This window comes from Tamandua tetradactyla, chromosome 3 (genome assembly GCF_023851605.1).
Source record: "Tamandua tetradactyla isolate mTamTet1 chromosome 3, mTamTet1.pri, whole genome shotgun sequence".
Classification (NCBI taxonomy): Eukaryota; Metazoa; Chordata; class Mammalia; order Pilosa; family Myrmecophagidae; genus Tamandua; species Tamandua tetradactyla.
In genome coordinates, this window is record NC_135329.1 from 112,571,259 (window position 1) to 112,585,523 (window position 14,265).

The following is a 14,265-nucleotide window of genomic DNA, read 5'->3' on the forward strand; positions in this document are numbered from 1 at the left end:
CACTTCCCCTTTCCTATTGCTGTCCTCTTAACTGAAGCTGCTCTAGGCTGGGGATGGTGGGGAAAGGTCTTACAGTAAATTAAACTACACTTTTTTATTATTACATAGGACTGGATGGTTTTTGAAATTGATAGTGTTTTTGTTTTTTTGTTTTTTTTTTTTTAGTTTGAAGAGGGCAGCAAACTATATTATCCAGAAATATCTTAATACTAGCCAGAAGCAGAGAGTGGAAGATTTAGACCCTACTGAATTCATATAGGGACCATGGGAGGCAAAGTTCCTTCATGATTACACATCATAGTCACCACTTTGAAAGTATTGTGATTCATTTAATAAACATGAGTGCTGCCAGATCAGTCAAAATAGTTTTAAATTACTTTTTGGCAAAGGATTTCAGAAATAGAGACGTGAATAAGGTCAAGTAGGACCCTGTTAATCAAACCAGATATTTTACAATCCCTTTAAAAGAGTTATCAAAATGTTTCTTTGAACACAATGCCATTGATGATAGCATTCCCGGTGATAATAGGCCTGTGAATGCAAGCAAGAACCTTGTTTCAGGATGACCTTTAAACATTATAAATATTTATAATAGGAACCATTATACTCCTATGTAGGTATAATTGAAAGGACTTCGGTCTTTTTTACCTGAAAATAAACACCACATCTAGGTTAGCAATGCTTAAAGCTATGTTTTCATTACTGCCTCCCAAGAGAATCGAGACTAAGAGTCAGCAACTCCAGGTTTTATGTTTTTGTTTTTGTTCCTAATGCTTGCTTAGTACGTGACTCTGAGAAAGCTACCTGACCTATTCAGCCTCATTCCGCATTTGTTAAACACAAGACTATAACTACTCCAAATTGGTCATTTGTGCCATAAGTTGAACATGTCAGGCCGGTATGTGGTGTGGTTTGCCAGTATCTGGAACTATGCCTTACCTTGTGCTTAAAGGAGGCATGTTTGGAGATCTTAAACAAGAAATTAGCAAACTACTAAAAGATTTTCATGATGTCTGCACAGAAAACTACAAAGATTTGCAGAAAGAAATTATAGAAGACCTAAATAAATAAAGAGATTAACCTTGTTCAGGGACTGAAATGCTCAATACCATTAAACTGAGTTCTCCTAAATTGATCAATCGATTCAACGCCATCCCAGTACAAACCCCAACACAACTTTGAGGAAGTTGACAGGTTGAGTCTAAGATATGTAGAAGAATGCAAAGGAATCAGAATAGTCAAAACTATATATAAAGGGCAGACAACGGTGGCTCAGTGGCAGAGTTCTCACCTGTCATGACAGACACCTGGATTTACTTCCTGGTGCCTGTCCATGTGAAAAAAACAAAATCAAAAAACAAAAACCATATATATACATACAAAATTGGAAGATCAGTTGATTTCAATGATTACAGAAAATTATAGTAATCATGAAATTACTGGATTAAGTACAGACAAACTGATCAATAGAATAGAATGGAGTCCCCCAATTAACATACATGGTCAAGCAATTTTTATAAAGTTGCCAAAATTCAATGAAGAAAGAAAAATTATTACAATGGAAGATGCTAAAATAACTGAGTATTCGTATTGAAAAAATATATTTTCTCCTCTATCTCACAGTGTACGTAAAATGTACAAGACGGATGATAAACAAAACTATAAAAGTTAAAAATATAAAATGTCTAAAATCAAAGAGAAGACTATCTTTGTGATGTTGGGATAGATAAAGATTTCTTAGAACACATAGAACACTAACAATAAAAGAAAAAATGATAAGTTCTACTTCAACAACATAATACTGACTGATCAAAAAAGTCACCATTAAAAATTTAAAAAGCAAATCACAGTCTTAGACATTTTTGTAAGGCATGTACAACTGAAAAAGGAGTACTGCCTAGAATATATTTTCAAGTCCCTACAACTCAATAACAACAAGACAAACACAATAAAATGAGTGAAAGATGTGACAGACACTTCCCCAAAAAAGACACATAACTGACCAATAAAAACATGAAAAGATGATCAATAATAATAATCAATCATCAAGGAAGTACAAATTAAAACCACACAAAAAATCACTTCATTAGAATGATTAAAATTAAAAGAATGGCAATGTCAAGTATTGATGAGCATGTACAATGGCAGAAATCTTCATATATTGTTGGTGAAAGAGAAACTGGTAGCACTGCTTGAAAAACTTTGGCAGTTCATATAAAATTGAAATATAACTACCTAGTGATTCAGCAAATTCATGCCTGCATATTTTCCCAACAAATGAAAACATATGTTTCCAAAAGACTTGTACATAATACTTATTACAGTCTCCTTTGTAATGCCAAAAGTGGAAACAACTAAATTATCCATTAGGAGTGAATGAACAAATTGTGGATATTTTATACAAGGGAATACTACTCAGCAGTAAAAATGAAAGTATGATTGATGCATATAACAGAGTGGGTGACACTCACAGAAATAATGTTGAACAGAAGAAGCCAAGTATATAAAATTCCATTTATATGAAGTAATAGAATGGGAAAAACTGATAATAGAAAGCAGATAATTAATTGCCTAGAATAGGTAGAGAATGACTGTAAAGTTGCAATAGTAAAAAGACAGACAACCTAATTTAAAAAAGGAGAAAAAACTTGGATAGACATTTTTCCAAATAAGATATATAATGGTTAATAAGTACATGGGAAGATGCTCAATATCATTGGCCATTTGGGGAATGAAAATCAAAACTACAATGAGATACTAGTTCACATCTATTGGTATGACTAGTATTTAAAAATAAAATAGGAAATCACAAGAGCTAGGGATGGTGCTGACAAATAGGAACCTCAGTATATTGATAGTGACAATGTAAAATGATTCAGCCACTGTGGAAAACAGTTTAGCCGCTCCTCAAAAAGCTAAATATATAAATACATTAATCCCACTTTTATGTATACACCTAAAACAACTGAAAGCAGGAACTCAGGCAGGTATTCGTACAGCAGTAGGAATAGCTGCATTATTCACAATAGCTAAAAGACAGAAGCAACCAAAGTTTCCATCAACAAAATTGATAAACAAAATGTGGGACATTCTACACAATGGGATGTTATTCCACCATAAAAAGGAAGGTAGTTCTGATATGTGCTACAAATGAATGAGCCTTGAAGACATCATGAGTGAAATAAGCCAGACGCAAAAGGGCAAATATTATATGATTTCATTTACATGAAATACCTACTGTAAGCAAATTCATACAAACAGAAGGTAGATTACAGGTTACTATGGGCTGGGGGTGGGTGGGGAGTTACTGCCTAATGAATAGAGAGTTTCTATGGAGAGAGGAAAAGTTTTGGTAATGGAGGGTGGTGATGGTAGCACCATATTGTGAATGATATTTATATCACTGAATTGTGCACATGAAAGTGGAAAATTCTGCGTTGCATACGTTACTAAAAAAAATTTTTTAAAAAGAAAATATTATAAGACAAATAGTCTGAAACAAAATGCCAGTTCTTCAAGGAAATCTTCCCAAGTCAGAATATTTCATTCTTACTAAAGTTCAGAGTACACACTACAGACATTACAAAAAATATTGCTGATTTCTCTTTATGAAACGTGAATATGCCTGCTTTAAGGAAATAAAATTCCGGGGCTCTTTCTGCTGAATTACATCAATTGACCCAATCCAACCTCCTCCTTTCCTGAAGGCTCTAAGTCGTTATTCTCCAGGAAATCTATTTCTAAGTTGCCATTTCATTTTCTCCATATCCCTAAACCATCATCCTCACTGCTATGTTCCTATAAGTGAGCCTTATGGCTAGACCAAGACCCTCCTGGGGTATCAGCCAAAATCTCTTGACATTAACAAGGCCCCTCCATCATGGCAGGGCACAAATCCTGGCGTCTAACCCCCCAGCTGTATGTACTGAAATCTCTGCCTACTCATTTGGCATTTTAGCTACTGTTTTCTGTTGGATTTCTTGAACTATTGCTCTACATAAGCATAGCTCAAAAATCAGCCAATTACTTGAAGATATTGTCATGCATCTCTTTGTACTCACTTTTTTGATGTTCCCTCTCTTCAGGATTTTTCTACCTCAGCCCCATCTGTTTTCAGAGTTCCAAACTTATCCCTGTAAAATTGGCCATTTTCTGCTTGGGCTCTATCCCCATGAACCGATAACTGTAAAACACCTTCAGAGAAAAAAATCCAGAGTACAACAGTAAGCTCACCAATTTTGAGTCCCATCTCTTAAGGTTTTAGCTGCTCTCCCATGCCCTCTGTTCTAGTTTGCTACCTGCCATAACGTGATATACCAGAAACAGAACAGCTTTTAGAAAGGAGAACTTTTCTAAGATGCAAGTTTACAGATCTAATACCATGAAAATGTTTAAATTAAGGCAAGAATATAGAAAATGTCCAAATTAAGGCATTTAGGCAGATACCTTGGTTCAAGAAGGCCAGTGAAGTTCAAGGTTTCTCTCTCAACTGGAAGGACACATGACGATTTCTGCTAGCTTTCTCACCCAGCTTCTTGTTTCATGAAGTTCCCCCAGCGGTGTTTTCCTTCTTCATCTCCAAAGGTCTCTGGTTGCATGGGCTCTCGTGGCTCTTCCCAAAATGTTTCCTTTTTTAAAGGATTCCAGTAAACTAATTAAGACCCACCTGGAATGGATGGGGTCACATCTCCCTCTAATCAAAAGTTAATACCCACAGTTGGGTGTGTCACAACTCTGCGGGCATAATCTAATTGAGTTTCCAACCTATAGTGCTGAATTGTGCCTCCACAAGATAGATCAGAACTAAAACATGGCTTTTCCAGAGTATGTAATCTTTCAAACCAGCACAACCTCTAACTATGAATTTGTATAGTTTGTCCAGCTTGAATCACCGTTTCAATTGCATCATGATTAGAACCCGGGGTACCAGAGCAATCTTTAAAAGCAGTAATCACTTTGTGTCACCCCCAGGCTTAAAACTTTAATGGCTTACCATTCTACTTGAACAAACCTTGACCTAACAGTACTGCGTAATCTGGCTCCCTCCAATCTCTCTTACCTGACATAGAGCCATTCTATTTCCATGTCTAGACACATTCTGTCCTGGAAGCTCTTCAAAACTGATACCCCTTCTTGCCTTGAGGTCTGTCTGTTTGCTCTCTTCTTATATAAATGCACACACACACACACGTATATGTGTAAACACACACATGTGCAGTTACACCTGGATCTGCTTCTAGGCATTTTGCCCTTCTTAATTGATATATTCCTTAATGTTTATATCTGTACTTCTTAAAGGCTACTGGTTAAATAAGAGGAATTCAATTACATATTATACTACTCATTAAAATTTTACTTAATCTTTACTGAGGTCAAATGAAATAATTAAATATAGTATATAGCATCTCAGCTATATATATATTATATATATATATAAAAAATATCTATTTAATTTATTCTTGGAGAAAGTATCCCTCATTATCCTTTTAAAAAGTTATTCAGGCGAGTCACGGAGGCTCAGCAGTCAGAGTTCTCACCTGCCATACTGGAGATCTGGGTTCATTTTCCAGTGCCTGCCCATGCAAAAAAAACAAACAAACAAACAAAAAAAAACACAAGTTATTCATATTCCCACTGGTTTAAAATCAGCTTTGTTTTAAAATATAAGCCTTTTATTCATCTGTCACCTTGAAACTTTCAAGGCTACAAATAGAGTGTTTGCACAATTTCTATGTATTTCAAAATCAACTAAAGATTAATCTTTAAATTATGATTCTGAAAAAAGACTAAAAGAGGTCATTTCTTACTAGTCAAATATGTAATTGTTTTCTAACATCAAAATGGTTAGTAAAGAATAATATTACAAATAATGAGAGATACCTCTGTTATCTAATAATTTTGAAGGAGGAAAGCAAGGCACAAATGAAATAAGTAGCACTGAATATAAGCTTTCTGGTATTATACCAGAGGTATTACATGTCTCTAATATTTAAAATATTATATGTGCATATTCACATGGATAACATTTCATTCATGTTTTCATTACATTAAGCAAAAATGAAGTGATTGGCCCCTGTAAGGCTTGAGTATTCTAGATAATTATGAAGTGTACATTTCATTTTGTGCTGTACAGACTTTGGCCTCACAGTTAATGCACATATGCATGGCCTCAGCCATCTAATGGTGGAAAGATCTAGAAACCTGGAACCAGCACACTTGGCTTTGAGCACTGACCTTCCTAAGCCTCCATCTCCATGTTTGTAAAAAAGGATAATAATTCCTATTTCACCTGACAATTCGGGAAGATTAAGTGAAATCTAAATAAAAAATGTAATTAAAAAGTTATTGTATGGGCTGGCCATGGTGGCTCAGCAGGCAAAATTCTCATTCACCATGCCAGAGACCTGGGTTCGATTCGTGATGCTGGCCATGCAAAAAAAAAGTTCTTTTTCTTTTTCTGCCACTGAGCCACCATCACATCACCACTTATTCTTTAAAATGTTACTATATGAAATGATTAAGTCTAAATTACATACTGGGAAGAATTCACATTTGTTGGAAAAATGGGAATTGTCTGGAGATTGAAATAAATATAGAAAGAGGAAGGTTCTCTACAGAACTGATATAAAGCTACGTTTCAAGGATTTGCTCAACCTTATTATGATTCAGGCAGTGCACTATTGAGTACACAGAAACCTTTCAGTAAATACATATGGATTCATTGAAAAACACATTTGAAGACTTTTAAAATGTGAGCTATTTGCTCAAGCGGTTCAAACAAAATTACACAGATAAGAAAATTATCCTTTATACTGTTTATGAGACACAAGTGTTTGGTCAGTTTGAATCAACAATTAAGGCTTGTTTATTGGTACCTGTAGTGATTCCAATTGCTTTTACGGCATACACAAAGAAGTAGAAGATAGAATGAACATCTCCTCTCAAGGGGTTTTTTATCAAGTTCAAGAAACATGTAATTTGCTTTCAGCTATTAGGAGAAAATTAAGATTTCCAAGAAAAGTTAGTAAGGTCTGGAGTCTACAATTTTTCCGCTTTTGCTAACTAGTGATTGCTCTCTTCTCATGGACATAAAATAGGCAAGGAAAATGCCAACACATCATGATTTTCACCTCCAATCTTTGTGAATCCTAATGAGAAAATTCTGACAAACTATTCCCACTGAAGCAAGTAGGTTTCTTCGGTTCTATGACAAGTATTTTAAGTGGGTTTTTCAAAATATTATACTGGAAAAAATAGAACATGACATTTTGAATTCTTTTATACACAGTATAGTTTTCTTTCCTTTTCATTTATTATTTCTTTTTTTTTTTAATTCCTTTTTGAGGCAAGAGGCATGGGTTTCTGGGAGGGAAAATCCAGTGTACATTATTCAGGAACTAGGGTGTCTAAAGATCTTAATACAATCTAGATATTTAGATTATCTTCTTTTTTGTTGTTTATTTTCTTAGAGTTGAGGCGGACTTGTGCGAGGAATAGAGAGTTCTCATTTAAATCCTCCTTCCACTCCATACAGTTTCCACTATTACTAACATCTTGCATGAGTGTGGTATATTTGTTAAAATTGTTGAACCAGTATTGATACATTGTTTTTAACTAAAGTCCACAGTTTATATTAGGGCTCCCTCTTTGTGTTGTACAGCTCTATGGCTTTTGACATGGGTAATGTCTTGTATCCATCATTAAAGTATCATATAAAATAGTTTCACTGCCTTATAAATACACTGTGATTCATCGATCCCCCCTCCCCCAACCCACCCATGGCAACCACTGGTCTTTTTACTGTCTTCTATAGTTATGCCTTCTCCAGAACATCATACAGTTGTAATCAAACTGCACATAGCTTTTACAGGCTTCCTTCTATCTCTTAGCAATATGTACTTATGGTTTCTCCATGTCTTTTTTGTTGCTTGATAGCTCAGTTTTTTTTTATTGCTGAATAATACTGTTGGAATAAACCACAGTTTCTGTATCCATTCATCTATAGAAGGGCAACTTGGTTGCTTCCAACGTTGGGCAGTTATGAATAAAGCTGCTATAAACATTTATGTGCAGGTTTTTGGGTGGACATCAGTTTTCAATTCATTTGGATAAGCACCTAGAAGTGCAGTTGCTGGATCATTCAGTAAGACTACATTTAACTTTATGAGAAAGCGTATCTATTTCTAAACATCTATTTTCCTTAAATAAGTAGTGACGTTATAAGTACAGCACTTACTTACACAAGGAAAAGGAATAATATTAAAAGGAATAAATAATAATATTAATTATTTAACCCCACTGCTTGTTGTTCCCACAGACATGACATTTGGACAACCTCATGGAATCTTCAGAGTAGGGCCTTGATTAGGTCTAATTTTGGGTGCACTGGGCCACAAAACATTTAAGAACTAAAATTAGCAGTTAAAAAGAGTCATTGACTCTTCACCATATATAGAATGTTTGTGTTAAGATTTATTAATAAAAATATTTTTAAAAAGATGAAGCTAAGCTTTTTTGGTATTTTATTTTGATAAGTATTCTCTACTAAAGAAGCAGGAATTACTAATTTTGGTAAGTGGATGATGAGAAATAAATTCCTCGGAATTGATCAGTAGATATTAGGAGGGATAAAGGGTAAACTAAATTGTGTAGATAGAAATACTAGTTGTCAATGAGAGGGAGGGGTAAAGAGTATGGGATGCATAAATTTTTTCTGTTTTCTTTTTATTTCTTTTTCTGGAGTGATGCAAATGTTCTAGAAAATGATCATGGTGATGAATACACAATTATATGATGATATGGTGAGCCGTTGATTGTACACCATGTATAGACCGCATGTATATGAAGATTTGTCAATAAAATGTTTTAAAAAAAAGATCATGAAAAATTTTTATTGAAGTTTAAACCCAAGTAATTAGAAGACAATATTGGGCGATGTTGTTTTTTATGTATGTATGTCATATACCCTTAAAATCTCTGTACCATTTTGTTTGTTCAGAGAATCAAGTTAAAAATATAAAGCTTCACAACACACATGTCAACTTGAGCATCGTGTTTCACATTTTATACTCGTATGTTCATGAATACTCTGCTCCATTAAATTTTCAACTTATAACCTTAGAAGGACCTAGAGATTATCCATTTTAATACCTGTTGATTGGTATTTATATCTTTCTGCAACAAGTCCTCTTATTTTTAAATTACTTTTAGAGGAGTTAAATTAGCTCACCATGAGCAGAAAATAAAAGCATAATTTCCTTCTGATAAAATACACAGATAATGAAAATAATTATGTGAATTTATAGATGTATGCCAGGACCACACTAATTGCTCTAAAGCTTAGCTGATTCTGCTTACAAAGCCACCTTAATAATCAGTAGAGATCACTGCTAAATCCATTTGACAATAGTAAATGATATCAATAACAGACACTATCAGAGTCACCCAACCAAGTATGTTGCCCAGTCAGGTTAGATCTCTGTACACTGAATTAATTCTCTCTCTCTCTCTCCCCACCCTCACCTTCATTCTCTCATCTCCATACATTTTGTAAAAGTAGATTTCTGTAGCCTACTTTTAACATTTCAGTCTCCGTATAAAACTGAAACAGCATCTCCTAGATTCAGGTCAAGGTGTGTGGGTGGGGGCTGAGGCACAGGTGTCCTCTGTAATGTCTTCCTGGCTTTGAGACATGGTAAAGACTGAAAATGGAGAAACCAGGACATCTGGCCCCCAACTATGCTTCCTTTTACCCAGGTGAATTGACCCGTTTGACAAGGCAGGGTTCAAGCTCCCCAGAAAGGTCCTCTGAACTACTATATAACAATTTATGCTGGTATGAATAATGTTATAAGTGATTTTCTTCCAAGCAGTTCACAAAGAAACTCCTGGGAGACTAGGAGATGCAGAGTATCCAAAAACTAAGACTAAGTATTTTGATCTTGTTAACCCTTTGGAAAAACTAGTATTCTAATCTGAGTTTCTAATTCATCACTCTCAGTGACTTGATAGATCTTCATGTTACAGAAGTTGTAATTTTGTATTCTAGTCTACCCTAGCCAGTAAACTCTCTCAAAGGAACCCTCAACAACAAAGGACAGCTACAGAAAACTTGATGGTCTGCATTAACTGATGAACTCATCTGAGATGTATTTCTATTAATATCAAAATTACAGTGACACTGAGCCATGGTAGCAGCCCCTTTTTTCTTTTTTTTATCTTAACAGCCTGACTTTTGATGTCTCTCCCCCTCTGTTACTTTACTGTATTCATGACTCATGTTAGTGACAGAAACACTTCATAGTGGTGGGAGAACTAAAATGAATTGACACACACAGTGCTTAGAATAGAGTAAGTATCCAATAAACATTAGTAATTGTTAATGAATGCCAGTCTGCACAACAGCCTTGTTCTCCTCCTTCCACTCTAAGTCCACTGACTCCTTAGAAGCATAGCAGGCAGGAGCCTGAGGTAGGCAGGTTTGGGATCACGGGGCCTGGGGAAGGCACGCCCCTCCCCCACTTTGCCATTTTGACACAAGAGTTAAACACGTCCATTCCTAAATGCCCCAGTGCAGGCTGGTGACTGTGCTGTCACTTTTAAGAAGACTCAATTGAACATTCGTGGACAACAAAAAAGTGTACAATTTCAGAGCCCACCAGGCTTGGTTTAACCTCATGGATTCCCTAACAGTCCAGTATTCTAGATGACAACTTGCCTACAAGTAGTAAGGGTCAGCTTAGTTCTCTTGAGGTTCAATTGCTGTGATGCTCAGAGGGAAAAAGAACTCTCTTATATCCGCAATTCAGGCTTACTTCCTGAGTTTTCATTTCTTCTTCCATGATCTGCCTTTTCCTCTGAGTCATTTTAAAAGAAGGAACTATAGATCCAGTGTAATGGTGATGCGGTGGAGTTCTGGGCAACATTTGCAGACAGAATAAGTAAACTGTCAAGAAATTTCAGACCATTAGACAGCTTAAGAAGTATCTGATTCATTAGGTCAACTGGCAACATAATGAAAAATAGGGTGGCACAAAAAACATTCTTCTGGTCCTAACAGAAGAGAAATCAGAGCACCTCCTCTCTAGAAGACAGATATGCAGAACAAGAAAGATTCCCCAGGATAGAGATGACTTTGATTACAGCAGGTCAGACTATGAACATTTAAGAAGAGGACCTTCTTACAGTATTGATGTGGAATCTTGAAGCAGAGATGGACAAAATCACAGAGAAAGAGATGTGGACCGGAAAAGGTCCCCCAAGTATCCATCTCCTGGGAGAGGAAGCCCAGAACCATCAGTATCCCAGAGGTCCTCTGCTCAGGATGAACCTATTGCAAAGGAGAAGAAAGATGAGCTCGATCCTCTCCTCACTTGCATGGATGAAACATATATTCTTCCTGCAAAGCTCAGAATGATGAAAAAACATATAAGGGGTAAAAACAATTTAGCCTACGAAAGGATGAGCTGGGAGGCACTAAAAAGTCAATCAATGGTCTTATCAACAAAGTCAACATTTCTAATATAGACATATATTATTCAAGAGCTTCTTCAAGAAAGTATAGTTAGAGAAAGAGGACTACAGGCCATATCTGTTCCGCAAGCACAGAGTGCTTCTCCAATCTTCACCCATGTTTATGCAACACAAGTGGCAAATATCAACTCAAAATTTCCACCAATCAGATAATTAATCCTCAAGATGTTAATACTTAATTTTTGTAAAGGGTATCAAAGAAATGATAAGCAACTTTGTTTGACTGCTTCAAAATTTGTAGCACATCTTATTAACCAAAATGTCGCACATCAAGTTTTATGCTTGGAGGTTCTCACTGTTCCTGGAAAGACTAATAAGATGAGCATTGAAGTACCAATAGGTTTTCTCAAGGAATGAAGTCTCAAATGAAAAGTGTCACCAAGAGGAATTAATGTTATATTTGAACACCTTTGAAACATTCTCCATGCATCTGAAATTGACAAAAGAGCTCAGTATATGATTTAAGTGATGTTTGCAGTATATAACGATGGATTCAAGGACCACCCTGTTATCCTAGAGGGACTTGACCTAGTAGAAGAAGAAGATCAGTTCACCCATATTTTCCCTCTAGAGGATGATTATAATCCAGAAGACATTCTTATGTTTTCAAGATGGATCCTGATTTTGTGGATAATGAAGAGAAGTACAAAGCCATTAAGAAAGAAATTCTTGGTGGAGACAGTGACTCAAACACAGATCAAGATGCTGGAAGTAGTGAAGAGGAGGAGGGAAAGGGAGAAGAAAATGAAGAAGGATATAAAGTAACTATTCATGACAAAACAGAAATTAATCCAGTCTCTTTTCGTCGCATGATTTATTCTGTCAATCAGTCAAGTTTAGATTTTGAAGAATGTGCTCACAAACTGCTGAAAATGGAATTTCCTGAGAGTCAAACAAAAGAACTTTGCAACATGACACTTGATTGCTGTACCCAACAAAGGACATAAGAGAATTTTTTTTTGGCTTATAAAAGGGAGTTTTTGCATGCTGATAAAAGAATACATAGAATATTTTGAGAGCATATTCAAACAACAGTATGACATCATCTACTGCTTGGAAATAAACAAATGGAGAAATGTTCCTAAGACTCTTGCTCACCTTTTATACACTGATTCACTTTCATGAAGAGTCCTTGAATGTATAAAAGTAAGTGAAGAAACCACTACTCCATCTAGCAGAATTTTTGTCAAAAGATTTTTTCAGGAACTATGAATACATGGGTCTTCCTAAACTTAATGCAAGTTTAAAGGATGAAACCTTATAATCATTCTTTGAAGGGTATCTAAGAAATACTTGGTTTGCCATCAACTTCTTTACTTCTATAGGTCTTGGAGGTTTAACAGATGAATTACATGAGCATCTCAAACATATGCCAAAGGTCATCGTGAACCAGAAACCAGATGTTCGGCAAAATAAATCCTCTCTGCCTCTTCTTTTTTGAGTATTCCTCTTCAGAGTCTGACTCGTCTGATTCTAAATTTGACAGCAGTGATAGCAGTTCATAGTCTTCCAGTGGAGAGAGCGATTCAACTACCTGTAGTCATAGTTCTGCTTCAACTGAAGTTATAAGACAGAAAGCACAAGGGAAAGCCAGAAATAGAGAAGTGGATAAATTGCTCAGGAAACAATCCACAAATGCTGGGAATCAAGAAGGAAGCAGGCCAGAACAAAGGCACCAGGAAACAAGGACCAAGAGAGAAAGATCAGAAAACCACGGAGATCAAAATTCAAGAGATCCAAATTGAAGAGATCCCACAACAAAATACTTTTCAGACAGAAGTGTGCCATCTGAATGAAATGGCTACAGTATGATTATTTATGACAGAGATGAAGAGATGTACATAGATTTAGAAGATAAGCATAGTGATCCAAAAAATAAGAGAAGTAATTTTTTTTCTGGAAATGAGAGCACAGATACCAAAGTAAGGATAGTGAAAATTTTAGAAGAAAAGATAGATCAAAATCAAGGGGAAAAAATGGAAAACATCAGGCTCTAGAAGCAATGATGATAGGTATCAGAATGGTGCTGAGAACTGATGGGAAAATCTAGCAGATGCTCTGAGCATTCTAGAGAATCGAAGAAAAATCAGGACAGATGAAGTGAAAAGTCTCCAACAAAGCAGAAATAATCCCACTAAATAACATAAACTGAGCATGCCTTACATTCGGCTGAAACAAAATATTTTTACATTGACAAACTTCATAGAGAATTCTTGTATAAAGTTCAGGTTTATATTTTGTAATTTTAAAAATGTCTTCATTTCAGCATGTTTGATAATTGGTACATCTCAAGGCCCTCTACATAAAATTATTTGAAGAGAAAAATTTCACCAGAGTGTAAGTCTTGCTTATTTTTGTAATGATCAAATGCTAAAAATAAAAGCTATAGATTAATGTACTTTAATCCAATTTAAGTCCTCTAAGTAAAAGAAACAATTATACTATCTCTTCCCTCTTGCCTGATTACTCAGGCAAAAAATTGAGTAATGTTATCTGACCTAGAACTCTGACTTAACTAAATGTACTGAATTTAACATTGCAAAGCTCAACATTTAGCTTCTCCATCTAACCATTTGCATTTAGTTTAATGGGCCACTTCAGTTCTTCCCGTGGAACAATAACTGAGTACATTATGGAACATCATAAACTTTTATTGACGCACTAGTTAATTTAAGCCCAAAATTGTTTTAATTGCCTACAATTGCTTGGCACTGGTAAATGAAAACAAACTGT

The 14,265-nt window shown here is 35.5% G+C and overlaps 1 pseudogene; it reads left to right on the forward strand.

Annotated features, from left to right (window-relative positions):
• The first annotated feature begins 9,454 nt into the window (after window positions 1–9,454).
• On the forward strand, window positions 9,455–13,661 carry LOC143676785 (pre-mRNA-splicing factor CWC22 homolog pseudogene; annotated as a pseudogene).
• Window positions 13,662–14,265: the final 604 nt, after the last annotated feature.